This window comes from Choloepus didactylus, chromosome 3 (genome assembly GCF_015220235.1).
Source record: "Choloepus didactylus isolate mChoDid1 chromosome 3, mChoDid1.pri, whole genome shotgun sequence".
Taxonomy (NCBI): domain Eukaryota; kingdom Metazoa; phylum Chordata; class Mammalia; order Pilosa; family Megalonychidae; genus Choloepus; species Choloepus didactylus.
Window position 1 is genome coordinate 158,910,588 of NC_051309.1, and position 19,114 is coordinate 158,929,701.

Sequence of the window (19,114 nt, forward strand, 5' to 3'; positions counted from 1 at the left end):
TCTAGGGTGTGCCTTCATCCCCAAAGCTGCAAAGTGCCCTGACAGTCAGTAAAGCATGATCGTAGACAGGCAGCAAAGCCCTCTTTTTGTGTGGTTTTAGAACTAGAAAAGGTGGCTCTGAGGGATTTAGAGAAGAAATACTAAGCAGAAATACTACTACAATGGCCTCTCTCAAGAAGCTCCCCACTCTAGCTCATGGTTAAAGGTCTCAGATGGGTTAAGAGGCTGAGGGAGAAGAAGAAAAAGGTAGAATATAAGAATGGGATGGGGAAGATAATCATCCATTAATTTAAATAATTTGTAAGTGAATAGGAGCTGTGAAGCTTTGCTTGACCAAAAAACAAACAAACAAACAAACAAACAAAACCATAAAACATCTACCTGTCAACAACTGTCCTCAAGGTGGAATGAACTTTTTAAATAGTGAAGTAAGTTCAGTTAAGTACCCTGGTGCCATCTGGGTACAGGAAAGCAAGGCTAATAATGTTTTTTTTTCATTCAGTGGGTAGATTTATTTCATACACATTTTATATAGCTATATTTCCCCCCTTTCCCCAAAAATGAATGCACTATTGCTTTTTAAATAAGGAACAAAAGCAAAAAATAAACACTTCATTTTGGAAAAGTGAGATGGCAAGGTGTATTTTAAAAAAAGGTAAACTGTAGTCAAAGGAATTTGGGAGACATGAACAAAGGCATTTTGGCAAGTAAAGGCATTAAAATAAAAGAAAGATTGGCAAGGAGGAAAAATCACTGAGGAAATACAGGAAGACTTTCTAAAGCCTGCTTTGCTGTTAACATTCAGTCATAGAGTAGAGCTAATAAAGCCCTCATTCCACAGAAATACAAGAAATTTTTGCACTTGTTGCAGCTGACCCTGCTCAGGACTCCTCTCAGTTTTACTCAATAAACCTTATCTAGAGTAGAGCAAACTTTGTGCATTGGGAGCTCTTAAAGTCGCCACTGTGAAAGCTGTAGATGCACTGGGCTCTCGAGACATTGAGCACTCAGAATAAGTGGTAGGCTGGAGTCCACGCACTCTGGCTCACGAGAGCCATTTATTAACTTTTCAGGTATTTTGCCATGTGGTTAAACACAGGCATTATTAAATATTAAATAATATAAATTTATAATTAAAACCATATTAAAAACCAAGGTAAAAAAATACTCAAAACTCATCACTTCCTAATTATTTTACTATTATCTATGGTCTTATGAATTTTTGCATCTATTATATATGTATAGTGAAAATACTACATAAAGATATGCTACTGGCCATCTCTTCCCAGCTCTGCATTTAATGGCATTACACTGACAGCTTGAAGTTGTTGGCTGGGAGTGATCACACCATGGAAATTAGTAAATGCTACAAACTAGGGCTGGGTTTTCTCCCCCTGGACAACACCACCTGAAATCTCTAAGAGCAAGCCTCCATGTTCTGCAATGAAGCCAGGAGAGAATCCCCCACACCCCCTGTTGCATTATTCTGCTGCATTTTCCCAAAACTGAGCTCTGCTGTGGATTCCCAGAGTCTCTAAGAAGCTGTGAAAAGGGGTCTTTTCCATTTTCTTTCAGACACAAGTCTGATACCAGAGTGGGTGCAGGAGGAGAATGACACAAAACTGCTAGAGCTCCCCTCCCTCTGAGCCTGCAGTGTTGTCCCTGAACCACATGCCCACTCTTCTCTTAGAACCAGCTCTTCCCCAAGGTTCCCCACCCTTCACGTTCATGGATTGTCACTGCCAGTCCTTAAGTCCTGCTTAGCCTCACGCTCCCAAGTCCAGATGTGAAATGATGAAGGTCTGGGATACAGAGATGCTAATAGAAATAGAAAAGAGCCCAAACAGGACAGATTTGGAAACAATGTTGCTTTGTCTCTAATTAGTTATAGGTGATGAAAGAAAAGATCCAGTCAAAGATAATTCAGTTTAACATCCTTTGATCACACTGGGTTCAGACAAGGAACAGTCAGGATTGCAAAGAAGAGTGAATTCTGTCAGTAACATAGTTGAGGGGAGTGCAATGTTTCAATTTGCAGCCCTAAGAATAAGGGGTGATAATGATCCAAGTGGGGAGGCGATTACATTGGTTTGAAACACTTCTCAAAGATGGAAATACTTCTCAAAAAAAAAAAAAAAAATGTTAGTACTGTGGGGAGAGTTTAAATGTCCATTCAGTTTGGTGGTAGTTTCATTCACTCCTTATCTGAGTTAACCCGTCTGAGTCACTGGACAGTGCTGGCCCAGGCCTTCTTTTAAAATGTTCTCCCCACTTAGCTTCTAAGCAGGTCGTCACTCCTGGCTGTGTGGATCCTTCCCCCAAGTATCTTTCCAGCCTCTTCTGCTGCTGCACACCCTTTAAATGTTGATATGGTCCAGCATGGAACTAAGTTTGGGGGCACAGTTTTTCAGAATTAAATGGAATTTTGTAAATGTATGAATGGAGCTATAACTATCAAAGCACATGAGAGCCTGGTGATATTACCAGGATATCTCCCTCCACGGTTCTGTATCCCTGTAGATACATATGTGGTTCTAACAACAGAGCCCTAAATATATGAAGCCAATATTGACAGATTTGAAGGGGGAAATAGATGGTCCTACATTAACAGTAGGAGACTTCAATATACCACTTTCAATAATAGATAGAACATCTATATAGAAGATCAATAAAGAAATAGAGGGCATGAGTAATACTATAAACCAGTTAGAGCTAACAGGCATATGTAGAGCACTGGAATCTGACAACAGCAGAATACACTTTCTTCTGAAGTGCACACAGATCAATCTCAAGGATAGACCATATGTTAGGTCACAAAACAATTCTCAATAAATTTTAAAATATTGAAATCATGTGAAGTATCTTCTCCAACACAGTGGGAGGAAGCCTGAAATCAATAACAGAGGAAAAATGGAAAATTCACAAGTTTGTGGTAATTAAATATTATACTCCTAAACAACCAATGGATCAAAAAAGGAATCACAAAGAAAATTAGGAAATAATTTTCTTGAGACAAATGAAAATGAAAATACAACCTATCAAAACTTAAGGGATACAGGAAAAGCAGTACTCAGAGGGAAATTTACAGCTGTAAATGCTTGCATTAAAAAAGAAGATCTCAAATCAGTAACCTAACTTCACACCAGGAGGAACTAGAAAAAGAAGACCAAACTAAACCCAAAGTTAGCAAAAGGAAGGAAATAATAAAGATTAGAACAGCGATAAATGAAATACAAAATAGAAAAATAGAATCAGTGAAACCATTAAGTTGTTTTTTTGAAATGATCAGTAAGATAGACAAATCTTTAGCTAGAGTGATAGAGAACAAAAAAGAGAGGATGCAAATAACAAAAATCAGAACTGAAAGGGGGAACAATATTACTGATCTTAAAGAAATAAAAAGAATTATTAAAGGATTCTATGAACACTTATACACCAACAAACTAGATAAACTAGATGAGATGGACAAATTCCTAGAACTACACAGATGACCTAAACTGACTCAAGAAGAAATAGAAGATCTCAATAGACCAATAAAATGTAAAGAGATTGAATCAGTGATCAACAGCCTGCAAAAAAAAAGAAAAGTCCAGTACCAATGGCTTCACTGGTGAATTTTGCCAAATATACAAAGGAGAATTCATACCAATCCTTCTCAAACTCTTCCAAAATTTTAAGAGGTGGGAACACTTTCTAATTCATTCTATGAGGCCAGCCTCACCTTAATATCAAAGACAGATAAAGATATCATAAGAAAAGAAAATCAGAAGCCAATATCCCTTATGAATATAGATGTGAAAATTCTCAACAAAATACTAACAAACTAAATCCAACAGCACATTTAAAAAATTATACTCCATGATCAAGTGGAATTTATACCAGGAATGCAAGGGTAGTTCAACATAAAAAAATCAATCAGTTAGAGGCGGGGCAAGATGGCGGACTGGTGAGCTGTATGTTTTAGTTACTCCTCCAGGAAAGTAGGTAAAAAGCCAGGAACTGCGTGGACTGGACACCACAGAGCAATCTGTCTTTGGGCATACTTCATACAACACTCATGAAAACGTGGAACTGCTGAGATCAGCGAAATCTGTAAGTTTTCGCGGCCAGGGGACCCGCGCCCCTCCCTGCCAGGCTCAGTCCCGGGGGAGGAGGGGCTGTCAGCTCTGGGAAGGAGAAGGGAGAATTGCAGTGGCTGCTCTTATCGGAAACTCATTCTACTGATTCAAACTCCAACCACAGACAGACTGAGGCCAGACACCAGAGACTCTGAGAGCAGCCAGCCCAGCAGAGAGGAGACAGGCATAGAAAAAAAACAACACGAAAAACTCCAAAATAAAAGCAGAGGATTTTTGGAGTTCTGGTGAACACAGAAAGGGGAAGGGCGGAGAACAGGCCTTGAGGCGCATATGCAAATCCCGAAGCAAGGCTGATCTCTCTGCCCTGGGCACTTTTCCTTAATGGCCCTGGTTGCTTTGTCTATTAGCATTTCAATAACCCATTAGATCTCTGAGGAGGGCCGTTTTTTTCTTTTTTTTTTTTTTTTTTTTTTAAATCCTTTTTGCTTTTTCTAAAACAATTACTCTAAGAAGCTCAATACAGAAAGCTTCAAAGAATTGAAATTTGGGCACGTCAAGTCAAGAGCAGAACTAAGAGAGCTCTGAGACAAAAGGCAATAATCCAGTGGCTGAGAAAATTCACTAAACAACACAACTTCCCAAGAAAAGGGGGGTGTCCGCTCACAGCCACCATCCTGGTGGACAGGAAACACTCCTGCCCATCGCCAGCCCCATAGCTCAGAGCTGCCCCAGACAACCCAGTGTGACGGAAGTGCTTCAAATAACAGGCACACACCACAAAACTGGGCGTGGACATTAGCCTTCCCTGCAACCTCAGCTGAATGTCCCAGAGCTGGGAAGGGGGAGCAGTGTGAATTAACAGAGCCCCATTCAGCCATCATTTGAGCAGACTGGGAGCCTCCCAACACAGCCCAGCAGCCCAGAACTGCCCTGGGGGGACGGCACTCACCTGTGACATAGCACAGTCATCCCTCAACAGAGGACCTGGGGTGCACAGCCTGGAAGAGGGGCCCACTTGCAAGTCTCAGGAGCCATACGCCAATACCAAAGACTTGTGGGTCAGTGGCAGAGACAAACTGTGGCAGGACTGAACTGAAGGATTAGACTATTGCAGTAGCTTTAAAACTCTAGGATCATCAGGGAGATTTGATTGTTAGGGCCACCCCCCCTCCCCGACTGCCCAGAAACACGCCCCACATACAGGGCAGGCAACACCAACTACACACGCAAGCTTGGGACACCAATTGGGCCCCACAAGACTCACTCCCCCACTCACCAAAAAGGCTAAGCAGGGGAGATCTGGCTTGTGGAGAACAGGTGGCTCGTGCACGCCACCTGCTGGTTAGTTAGAGAAAGTGTACTCCACGAAGCTGTAGATCTGATAAATTAGAGATAAGGACTTCAACTGGTCTACAAACCCTAAAAGAACCCTATCAAGGTCAGCAAATGCCACGAGGCCAAAAACAACAGAAAATTATAAAGCATATGAAAAAACCAGACGATATGGATAACCCAAGCCCAAGCACCCAAATCAAAAGACCAGAAGAGACACACCTAGAGCAGCTACTCAAAGAACTAAAGATGAACAATGAGACCCTAGTACGGGATATGAAGGAAATCAAGAAGACCCTAGAAGAGCATAAAGAAGACATTGCAAGACTAAATAAAAAAATGGATGATCTTATGGAAATTAAAGAAACTGTTGACCAAATTAAAAAGATTCTGGACACTCATAGTACAAGACTAGAGGAAGTTGAACAACGAATCAGTGACCTGGAAGATGACAGAATGGAAAATGAAAGCATAAAAGAAAGAATGGGGAAAAAAATTGAAAAACTCGAAATGGACCTCAGGGATATGATAGATAATATGAAACGTCCGAATATAAGACTCATTGGTGTCCCAGAAGGGGAAGAAAAGGGTAAAGGTCTAGGAAGAGTATTCAAAGAAATTGTTGGGGAAAACTTCCCAAATCTTCTAAACAACATAAATACACAAATCATAAATGCTCAGCGAACTCCAAATAGAATAAATCCAAAAAAACCCACTCCGAGACATATACTGATCACACTGGCAAACATAGAAGAGAAGGAGCAAGTTCTGAAAGCAGCAAGAGAAAAGCAATTCACCACATACAAAGGAAACAGCATAAGACTAAGTAGTGACTACTCAACAGCCACCATGGAGGCGAGAAGGCAGTGGCACGATATATTTAAAATTCTGAGTGAGAGGAATTTCCAGCCAAGAATACTTTATCCAGCAAAGCTCTCCTTCAAATTTGAGGGAGAGCTTAAATTTTTCACAGACAAAGAAATGCTGAGAGAATTTGCTAACAAGAGACCTGCCCTACTGGAGATACTAAAGGGAGCCCTACAGACAGAGAAACAAAGACAGGACAGAGAGACTTGGAGAAAGGTTCAGTACTAAAGAGATTCGGTATGGGTACAATAAAGGATATTAATAGAGAGAGGGAAAAATATGGCAAACATAATCCAAAGGATAAGATGGCCGATTCAAGAAATGCCTTCACGGTTTTAACGTTGAATGTAAATGGACTAAACTCCCCAATTAAAAGATATAGATTCGCAGAATGGATCAAAAAAAATGAACCATCAATATGTTGCATACAAGAGACTCATCTTAGACACAGGGACACAAAGAAACTGAAAGTGAAAGGATGGAAAAAAATATTTCATGCAAGCTACAGCCAAAAGAAAGCAGGTGTAGCAATATTAATCTCAGATAAAATAGACTTCAAATGCAGGGATGTTTTGAGAGACAAAGAAGGCCACTACATACTAATAAAAGGGGCAATTCAGCAAGAAGAAATAACAATCGTAAATGTCTATGCACCCAATCAAGGTGCCACAAAATACATGAGAGAAACACTGGCAAAACTAAAGGAAGCAATTGATGTTTCCACAATAATTGTGGGAGACTTCAACACATCACTCTCTCCTATAGATAGATCAACCAGACAGAAGACCAATAAGGAAATTGAAAACCTAAACAATCTGATAAATGAATTAGATTTAACAGACATCTACAGGACATTACATCCCAAATCAACAGGATACACATACTTTTCTAGTGCTCACGGAACTTTCTCCAGAATAGATCATATGCTGGGACATAAAACAAGCCTCAATAAATTTAAAAAGATTGAAATTATTCAAAGCACATTCTCTGACCACAATGGAATACAATTAGAAGTCAATAACCATCAGAGACTTAGAAAATTCACAAATACCTGGAGGTTAAACAACACACTCCTAAACAATCAGTGGGTTAAAGAAGAAATAGCAAGAGAAATTGCTAAATATATAGAGACGAATGAAAATGAGAACACAACATACCAAAACCTATGGGATGCAGCAAAAGCAGTGCTAAGGGGGAAATTTATAGCACTAAACGCATATATTAAAAAGGAAGAAAGAGCCAAAATCAAAGAACTAATGGATCAACTGAAGAAGCTAGAAAATGAACAGCAAACCAATCCTAAACCAAGTACAAGAAAAGAAATAACAAGGATTAAAGCAGAAATAAATGACATAGAGAACAAAAAAACAATAGAAAGGATAAATATCACCAAAAGTTGGTTCTTTGAGAAGATCAACAAGATTGACAAGCCCCTAGCTAGACTGACAAAATCAAAAAGAGAGAAGACCCATATAAACAAAATAATGAATGAAAAAGGTGACATAACTGCAGATCCTGAAGAAATTAAAAAAATTATAAGAGGATATTATGAACAACTGTATGGCAACAAACTGGATAATGTAGAAGAAATGGACAATTTCCTGGAAACATATGAACAACCTAGACTGACCAGAGAAGAAATAGAAGACCTCAACCAACCCATCACAAGCAAAGAGATCCAATCAGTCATCAAAAATCTTCCCACAAATAAATGCCCAGGGCCAGATGGCTTCACAGGGGAATTCTACCAAACTTTCCAGAAAGAACTGACACCAATCTTACTCAAACTCTTTCAAAACATTGAAAAAAATGGAACACTACCTAACTCATTTTATGAAGCTAACATCAATCTAATACCAAAACCAGGCAAGGATGCTACAAAAAAGGAAAACTACCGGCCAATCTCCCTAATGAATATAGATGCAAAAATCCTCAACAAAATACTTGCAAATCGAATCCAAAGACACATTAAAAAAATCATACACCATGACCAAGTGGGGTTCATTCCAGGCATGCAAGGATGGTTCAACATAAGAAAAACAATCAATGTATTACAACACATTAAAAACTCGAAAGGGAAAAATCAATTGATCATCTCAATAGATGCTGAAAAAGCATTTGACAAAATCCAACATCCGTTTTTGATAAAAACACTTCAAAAGGTAGGAATTGAAGGAAACTTCCTCAACATGATAAAGAGCATATATGAAAAACCCACAGCCAGCATAGTACTCAATGGTGAGAGACTGAAAGCCTTCCCTCTAAGATCAGGAACAAGACAAGGATGCCCGCTGTCACCACTGTTATTCAACATTGTGCTGGAAGTGCTAGCCAGGGCAATCCGGCAAGACAAAGAAATAAAAGGCATCCAAATTGGAAAAGAAGAAGTAAAACTGTCATTGTTTGCAGATGATATGATCTTATATCTAGAAAACCCTGAGAAATCAACGATACACCTACTAGAGCTAATAAACAAATTTAGCAAAGTAGCGGGATACAAGATTAATGCACATAAGTCAGTAATGTTTCTATATGCTAGAAATGAACAAACTGAAGAGACACTCAAGAAAAAGATACCATTTTCAATAGCAACTAAAAAAATCAAGTACCTAGGAATAAACTTAACCAAAGATGTAAAAGACCTATACAAAGAAAACTACATAACTCTACTAAAGAAATAGAAGGGGACCTTAAAAGATGGAAAAATATTCCATGTTCATGGATAGGAAGGCTAAATGTCATTAAGATGTCAATTCTACCCAAACTCATCTACAGATTCAATGCAATCCCAATCAAAATTCCAACAACCTACTTTGCAGACTTGGAAAAGCTAGTTATCAAATTTATTTGGAAAGGGAAGATGCCTCGAATTGCTAAAGACACTCTAAAAAAGAAAAACGAAGTGGGAGGACTTACACTCCCTGACTTTGAAGCTTATTATAAAGCCACAGTTGCCAAAACAGCATGGTACTGGCACAAAGATAGACATATAGATCAATGGAATCGAATTGAGAATTCAGAGATAGACCCTCAGATCTATGGCCGACTGATCTTTGATAAGGCCCCCAAAGTCACCGAACTGAGCCATAATGGCCTTTTCAACAAATGGGGCTGGGAGAGTTGGATATCCATATCCAAAAGAATGAAAGAGGACCCCTACCTCACCCCCTACACAAAAATTAACTCAAAATGGACCAAAGATCTCAATATAAAAGAAAGTACCATTAAACTCCTAGAAGATAATGTAGGAAACATCTTCAAGACCTTGTATTAGGAGGCCACTTCCTAGACTTTACACCCAAAGCACAAGCAACAAAAGAGAAAATAGATAAATGGGAACTCCTCAAGCTTAGAAGTTTCTGCACCTCAAAGGAATTTCTCAAAAAGGTAAAGAGGCAGCCAACTCAATGGGAAAAAACTTTTGGAAACCATGTATCTGACAAAAGACTGATATCTTGCATATACAAAGAAATCCTACAACTCAATGACAATAGTACAGACAGCCCAATTATAAAATGGGCAAAAGATATGAAAAGACAGTTCTCTGAAGAGGAAATACAAATGGCCAAGAAACACATGAAAAAATGTTCAGCTTCACTAGCTATTAGAGAGATGCAAATTAAGACCACAATGAGATACCATCTAACACCGGTTAGAATGGCTGCCATTAAACAAACAGGAAACTACAAATGCTGGAGGGGATGTGGAGAAATTGGAACTCTTATTCATTGTTGGTGGGACTGTATAATGGTTCAGCCACTCTGGAAGTCAGTCTGGCAGTTCCTTAGAAAACTAGAGATAGAGCTACCATTCGATCCAGCGATTGCACTTCTCGGTATATACCCGGAAGATCGGAAAGCAGTGACACGAACAGATATCTGCATGCCAATGTTTCATAGCAGCATTATTCACAATTGCCAAGAGATGGAAACAACCCAAATGTCCTTCAACAGATGAGTGGATAAATAAAATGTGGTATATACACACGATGGAATACTACGCGGCAGTAAGAAGGAACGATCTGGTGAAACATATGACAACATGGATGAACCTTGAAGACATAATGCTGAGCGAAATAAGCCAGGCACAAAAAGAGAAATATTATATGCTACCACTAATGTGAACTTTGAAAAATGTAAAACAAATGGTTTATAATGTAGAATGTAGGGGAACTAGCAGTAGAGAGCAATTAAGGAAGGGGGAACAATAATCAAGAAGAACAGATAAGCTATTTAACGTTCTGGGGATGCCCAGAAATGACTATGGTCTGTTAATTTCTGATGGATGTAGTAGGAACAAGTTCACTGAAATGTTGCTATAGTATGTAACTTTCTTGGGGTAAAGTAGGAACATGTTGGAAGTTAAGCAGTTATCTTAGGTTAGTTGTCTTTTTCTTACTCCCTTGCTATGGTCTCTTTGAAATGTTCTTGTATTGTATGTTTGTTTTCTTTTTAACTTTTTTTTTCATACAGTTGATTTGAAAAAAGAAGGGAAAGTTAAAAAAAAAAAAAAAGAAAAAAAGAAAAAAGACAAACAAGGAAAAAAAAAAAGAAAAAGATGTAGTGCCCCCTTGAGGAGCCTGTGGAGAATGCAGGGGTATTCGCCTACCCCACCTCCATGGTTGCTAACATGACCACAGACATAGGGGACTGGTGGTTTGATGGGTTGAGCCCTCTACCATAAGTTTTACCCTTGGGAAGACGGTTGCTGCAAAGGAGAGGCTAGGCCTCCCTGTATTTGTGCCTAAGAGTCTCCTCCTGAATGCCTCTTTGTTGCTCAGATGTGGCCCTCTCTCTCTGGCTAAGCCAACTTGAAAGGTGAAATCACTGCCCTCCCCCCTATGTGGGATCAGACACCCAGGGAAGTGAATCTCCCTGGCAACGTGGAATATGACTCCCGGGGAGGAATGTAGACCCGGCATCGTGGGATGGAGAACATCTTCTTGACCAAAAGGGGGATGTGAAAGGAAATGAAATAAGCTTCAGTGGCAGAGAGATTCCAAAACGAGCCGAGAGATCACTCTGGTGGGCACTCTTACGCACACTTTAGACAACCTTTTTTAGGTTCTAAAGAATTGGGGTAGCTGGTGGTGGATACCTGAAACTATTAAACTACAACCCAGAACCCATGAATCTCGAAGACAGTTGTATAAAAATGTAGCTTATGAGGGGTGACAGTGGGATTGGGAATGCCATAAGGACCAAACTCCACTTTGTCTAGTTTATGGATGGATGTGTAGAAAAGTAGGGGAAGCAAACAAACAGACAAAGGTACCCAGTGTTCTTTTTTGCTTCAATTGCTTTTTTTCACTCTAATTATTATTCTTGTTATTTTTGTGTGTGTGCTAATGAAGGTGTCAGGGATTGATTTAGGTGATGAATGTACAACTATGTAATGGTACTGTAAACAATCGAAAGTACAATTTGTTTTGTATGACTGCGTGGTATGTGAATATATCTCAATAAAATGATGATAAAAAAAAAAAAAAATCAATCAACATATCACACCACATTAAGTGAATGAAAGAAAAAAATGTGATAATCTCAATTGATGCAGAAAAGGCATTTGGCAAAATCCAGTGCACTTTCATGTTAAAAATACTCAGAAAACAAGGAATAGAAGGGAACTTACTCAACATGAGAAAGGGTATATTTGAAAAACCCATAGCTAATGTCGTAATCACCAATGAGAGATGGAAACACTCACCCAAGATCAGGAACAAGACAAGAATGCCAATTTTACCACTGCTATTCAACAATGTACTGGAAGTTCTAGCTAGAGCAATTAGATGGGAAGACAAATAGAAAGCATCCAGATCAGAGAGAAAGAAGTAGAGCCATCCCTATTCACAGATTACATGATCCTATGTAGGAAAAAATCTCAAAGAACCTATAAGAAAGCTCCTAGAACTAATAAACAAATTCAGCAAAGTGGTGGAGCACAAGATCAATACACAGAAATTGATGGTGCTTCTATACATCAACAATGAATAACCAAAGAAGGAAATCAAGAAAACAATTCCATCTACAATACCCACTAAAAGTAAAACATGGAATACATTTAACTGAGGATGTAAAGGACTTGTACAAGGAAAACTACATATCATTATTGAAAGAAACTAAAGAAGACATAATAAATGGAAAGATATACTGTGTTCAAGAATTGAAAGACTTAATAGTGCTAAAATGTCAACACCCAAAGTGATTTACAGAGTCAATATAATCCTGATCAAAATTCCAACAGCTTTCTTTGCAGAAGTGGAAAAGCTAATCATCAAATTGATATGGAAGGGCAAGGGACCCCAAATAGCCAAAAACATCTTGAAAAAGAACAAAGTTGTTTGACTCATACTTCATGATTTCAAAACTTTTAACAAAACTACAGTAATCAAAACAATTTGCTACTGGCACAAAGACAGACATGTGGACCAATGGAACAGAACAGAAAATTCAGAAATAACCTCCTACATATATCACCAATTGGTTTTTATTTTTTTTTTAATCTTCATTTTATTGAGATATATTCACATACCATGCAGTCATACAAAACAAATCGTACATTCAATTGTTCACAGTACCATTACATAGTTGTACATTCATCACCTAAATCAATCCCTGACACCTTCATTAGCACACACACAAAAATAATAAGAATAATAATTAAAGTGAAAAAAGCAATTGAAGTAAAAAAAGAACACTGGGTACCTTTGTCTATTTGTTTGTTTGTTTCCTTCCCCTATTTTTCTACTCATCCATCCATAAACTAGACAAAGGGGAGTGTGGTCCTTACGGTTTTCCCAATCCCATTGTCACCCCTCATAAGCTACATTTTTATACAATTGTCTTCGAGATTCATGGGTTCTGGGTTGTAGTTTGATAGTTTCAGGTATCCACCACCAGCTACCCCAATTCTTTAGAACCTAAAAAGGGTTGTCTAAATTGTGCGTAAGAGTGCCCACCAGAGTGACCTCTCGGCTCCTTTTGGAATCTCTCTGCTACTGAAGCTTATTTCATTTCCTTTCACATCCCCCTTTTGGTCAAGAAGATGTTCTCCGTCCCACGATGCCAGGTCTACATTCCTCCCCAGGAGTCATATTCCACGTTGCCAGGGAGATTCACTCCCCTGGGTGTCTGATCCCATGTAGGGGGGAAGGCAGTGATTTCACCTTTCAAGTTGGCTTAGCTAGAGAGAGAGGGCCACATCTGAGCAACAAAGAGGCTTTCGGGAGGAGGCTCTTAGGCACAATTATAGGGAGGCCTAGCCTCTCCTTTGCAGCAACCATCCTCCCAAGGGTACAACCTACGGTAGAGGGCTCAACCCATCAAACCACCAGTTCCCCATGTCTGTGGTCATGTTAGCAACCACTGAGGTGCGGTAGGCCAACACCCCTGCACTCTCCACAGGCTCCCCAAGGGGGCACTAAATATTTTTTTCCTTGTTTTTTTTGTTTGTTTGTTCTTTTCCTTAACCTTTTTTTTTCCTTTTTAAATCAACTGTATGGAAAAAAAAAATTAAAAAAAAAAAAAAAAAAAAAGAAAAACACAATAAAAGAACATTTCAAAGAGACCATAACAAGGGAGTAAGAAAAAGACAACTAACCTAAGATAACTGCTTTACTTCCAACCTGTTCCTACTTTACCCCAAGAAAGTTACATAATATAGCAACATTTCTGTGAACTTGCTCCTACTATATCCATCAGAAATTAACAGACCATAGTCATTCCTGGGCATCCCCAAAACGTTAAATAGCTTATCTGTTCTTCTTGGATTATTGTTCCCCCTTCCTTAATTGCTCTCTACTGCTAGTTCCCCTACATTCTACATTATAAACCATTCGTTTTACATTTTTCAAGGTTCACATTAGTGGTAGCATATAATATTTCTCTTTCTGTGCCTGGCTTATTTCGCTCAGCATTATGTCTTCAAGGTTCATCCACGTTGTCATATGTTTCACGAGGTCGTTCCTTCTTACTGCCGTGTAGTATTCCATTGTGTATATATACCACATTTTATTTATCCACTCATCTGTTGAAGGACATTTGGGTTGTTTCCATCTCTTGGCAATTGTGAATAATGCTGCTATGAACATTGGTGTGCAGATACCTGTTCGTGTCACTGCTTTCCGATCTTCCGGGTACATACCGAGAAGTGCAATCGCTGGATCGAATGGTAACTCTATTTCTAGTTTTCTAAGGAACTGCCAGACTGACTTTCAGAGTGGCTGAACCATTATACAGTCCCACCAACAATGAATAAGAGTTCCAATTTCTCTACATCCCCTCCAGCATTTGTAGTCTCCTGTTTGTTTAATGGCAGCCAGTCTAATCGGTGTTAGATGGTATCTCATTGTGGTCTTAATTTGCATCTCTCTAATAGCTAGTGAAGCTGAACATTTTTTCATGTGTTTCTTGGCCATTTGTATTTCCTCTTCAGAGAACTGTCTTTTCAGATCTTTTGCCCATTTTATAATTGGGCTGTCAGTACTATTGTCATTGAGTTGTAGGATTTCTTTATATATGCAAGATATCAGTCTTTTGTCAGATACATGGTTTCCAAAAATTTTTTCCCATTGAGTTGGCTGCCTCTTTACCTTTTTGAGAAATTCCTTTGAGGTGCAGAAACTTCTAAGCTTGAGGAGTTCCCATTTCTCTATTTTTTCTTTTGTTGCTTGTGCTTTGGGTGTAAAGTCTAGGAAGTGGCCGCCTAATACAAGGTCTTGAAGATGTTTTCCTACATTACCTTCTAGGAGTTTTATGGTACTTCCTTTCATATTGAGATCTTTCGTCCATTTTGAGTTAATTTTCGTGTAGGGTGTGAGGTAGGGGTCTTCTTTCATTCTTTTGGATATGGATATCCAACTCTCCCAGCCCCATTTGTTGAATAGACCATTATGACTCAGTTCAGTGACTTTGGAGGCCTTATCAAAGATCAGTCAGCCATAGATCTGAGGGTCTATCTCTGAACTCTCAATTCGATTCCATTGATCTATATGTCTATCTTTGTGCCAGTACCATGCTGTTTTGACAACTGTGGCTTTATAATAAGCTTCAAAGTCAGGGAGTGTAAGTCCTCCCACTTCGTTTTTCTTTTTTAGAGTGTCTTTAGCAATTCGAGGCATCTTCCCTTTCCAAATAAATTTGATAACTAGCTTTTCCAAGTCTGCAAAGTAGGTTGTTGGAATTTTGATTGGGATTGCATTGAATCTGTAGATGAGTTTGGGTAGAATTGACATCTTAATGACATTTAGTCTTCCTATCCATGAACATGGAATATTTTTCCATCTTTTAAGGTCCCCTTCTATTTCTTTTAGTAGAGTTACGTAGATTTCTTTGTATAGGTCTTTTACATCTTTGGTTAAGTTTATTCCTAGGTACTTGATTTTTTTAGTTGCTATTGAAAATGGTATCTTTTTCTTGAGTGTCTCTTCAGTTTGTTCATTTCTAACATACAGAAACATTACTGACTTATGTGCATTAATCTTGTATCCCGCTACTTTGCTAAATTTGTTTATTAGCTCTATTTGCTGTATCTTCGATTTCTCAGGGTTTTCCAGATATAAGATCATATCATCTGCAAACAATGACAGTTTTACTTCTTCTTTTCCAATTTGGATGCCTTTTATTTCTTTGTCTTGCCGGAATGCCCTGGCTAGCACTTCCAGCACTATGTTGAATAACAGTGGTGACAGCGGACATCCTTGTCTTGTTCCTGATCTTAGAGGGAAGGCTTTCAGTCTCTCACCATTGAGTACTATGCTGGCTGTGGGTTTTTCATATATGCTCTTTATCATGTTGAGGAAGTTTCCTTCAATTCCTACCTTTTGAAGTGTTTTTATCAAAAAGGGATGTTGGATTTTGTCAAATGCTTTTTCAGCATCTATTGAGATGATCAATTGATTTTTCCCTTTTGAATTTTTAATGTGTTGTAATACATTGATTGATTTTCTTATGTTGAACCATCCTTGCATGCCTGGAATGAACCCCACTTGGTCATGGTGTATGATTTTTTTAATGTGTCTTTGGATTCGATTTGCAAGTATTTTGTTGAGGATTTTTGCATCTATATTCATGAGGGAGATTGGCCGGTAGTTTTCCTTTTTTGTAGCATCTTTGCCTGGTTTTGGTATTAGATTGATGTTAGCTTCATAAAATGAGTTAGGTAGTGTTCCATTTTCTTCAATGTTTTGAAAGAGTTTGAGTAAGATTGGTGTCAGTTCTTTCTGGAAAGTTTGGTAGAATTCCCCTGTGAAGCCATCTGGGCATTTATTTGTGGGAAGATTTTTGATGACTGATTGGATCTCTTTGCTTGTGATGGGTTGGTTGAGGTCTTCTATTTCTTCTCTAGTCAGTCTAGGTTGTTCATATGTTTCCAGGAAATTGTCCATTTCCTCTACATTATCCAGTTTGTTGCCATACAGTTGTTCATAGTATCCTCTTATAATGTTTTTAATTTCTTCAGGATCTGCCGTTATGCCACCTTTTTCATTCATTATTTTGTTTCTATGGGTCTTCTCTCTTTTTGATTTTGTCAGTCTAGCTAGGGGCTTGTCAATCTTGTTGATCTTCTCAAAGAGCCAACTTTTGGTGATATTTATCCTCTCTATTGTTTTTTTTGTTCTCTATGTCATTTATTTCTGCTTTAATCCTTGTTATTTCTTTTCTTCTACTTAGTTTAGGATTAGTTTCCTGTTCATTTTCTAGCTTCTTCAGTTGATCCATTAGTTCTTTGATTTTGGCTCTTTCTTCCTTTTTAATATATGCATTTAGTGCTATAAATTTCCCCCTCAGCACTGCTTTTGCTGCATCCCATAGGTTTTGGTATGTTGTGTTCTCATTTTCATTTGTCTCTATATATTTAGCAATTTCTCTTGCTATTTCTTTGTTAACCCACTGATTGTTTAGGAGTGTGTTGTTTAACCTCCAGGTATTTGTGAATTTTCTAAGTCTCTGATGGTTATTGACTTCTAATTGTATTCCATTGTGGTCAGAGAATGTGCTTTGAATAATTTCAATCTTTTTAAATTTACTGAGGCTTGTTTTATGTCCCAGCATATGATCTATTCTGGAGAAAGTTCCGTGAGCGCTAGAAAAGTATGTGTATCCTGGTGATTTGGGATGTAATGTTCTGTATATGTCTGTTAAATCTAATTCATTTATGAGATTGTTTAGGTTTTCAATTTCCTTATTGGTCCTCTGTCTGGTTGATCTATCTATAGGAGAGAGTGATGTGTTGAAGTCTCCCACAATTATTGTGGAAACATCAATTTCTTCCTTTAGTTTTGCCAGTGTTTCTCTCATGTATTTTGTGGCACCTTGATTGGGTGCATAGACATTTACGATTGTTATTTCTTCTTGTTGAATTGCCCCTTTTATTATATGTAGTGGCCTTCTTTGTCTCTCAAAACATCCCTGCATTTAAAGTCTATTTTATCTGAGATTAATATTGCTACACCTGCTTTCTTTTGGCTGTGGCTTGCATGAAATATTTTTTTCCATCCTTTCACTTTCAATTTCTTTGTGTCCCTGTGTCTAAGATGAGTCTCTTGCATGCAACATATTGATGGTTCATTTTTTTTGACCCATTCTGTGAATCTATATCTTTTAATTGGGGAGTTTAATACATTTACATTCAACGTTATAACCGTGAAGGCATTTCTTGAATCAGCCATCTTATCCTTTGGTTTATGTTTGTCATATATATTTTTCCCCTCTGTCTATTAATATCCTTTATTGTACCCATACCGAATCTCTTTAGTACTGAACCTTTCTCCAAGTCTCTCTGTTCTTTCTTTGTTTCTCTGTCTGTAGGGCTCCCTTTAGTATCTCCAGTAGGGCAGGTCTCTTGTTAGCAAATTCTCTCAGCATTTGTTTGTCTGTGAAAAATTTAAGCTCTCCCTCAAATTTGAAGGAGAGCTTTGCTGGATAAAGTATTCTTGGCTGGAAATTTTTCTCACTCAGAATTTTAAATATATCATGCCACTGCCTTCTTGCCTCCATGGTGGCTGCTGAGTAGTCACTACTTAGTCTTATGCTGTTTCCTTTGTATGTGGTGAATTGCTTTTCTCTTGCTGCTTTCAGAACTTGCTCCTTCTCTTCTGTGTTTGACAGTGTGATCAGAATATGTCTCAGAGTGGGTTTATTTGGATTTATTCTATTTAGAGTTCGCTGAGCATTTATGATTTGTGTATTTATGTTGTTTAGAAGATTTGGGAAGTTTTCCCCAACAATTTCTTTGAATACTCTTCCTAGACCTTTACCCTTTTCTTCCCCTTCTGGAACAGCAATGAGTCTTATATTAGGATGTTTTATATTATCTATCATATCCCTGAAGTCCATTTCGATTTTTTCAATTTTTCTCCCCATTCTTTCTTTTATGCTTTCATTTTCCATTCTGTCATCTTCCAGGTCACTGATTTGTTGTTCAACTTCCTGTAGTCTTGTACTATGAGTGTCCAGAATCTTTTTAATTTGGTCAACAGTTTCTTTAATTTCCATAAGATCATCTATTTTTTTATTGAGTCTTGCAATGTCTTCTTTATGCTCTTCTAGGGTCTTCTTGATATCGTTTGTATTCTGTACTATGGTCTCATTGTTCATCTTTAGTTCTTTGAGTAGCTGCTCTAGGTGCTGTGTCTCCTCTGATCTTTTGATTTGGGTGCTTGGGCTTGGGTTATCCATATCGTCTCGTTTTTTCATATGCTTTATAATTTTCTGTTGTTTTTGGCCTCTTGGCATTTGCTAAACTTGATAGGGTTCTTTTAGGATGTGTAGACCAATTGAAATCCTTATCTCTAATTTATCAGATCTACAGGTTCGTGGAGTACACTTTCTCTAACT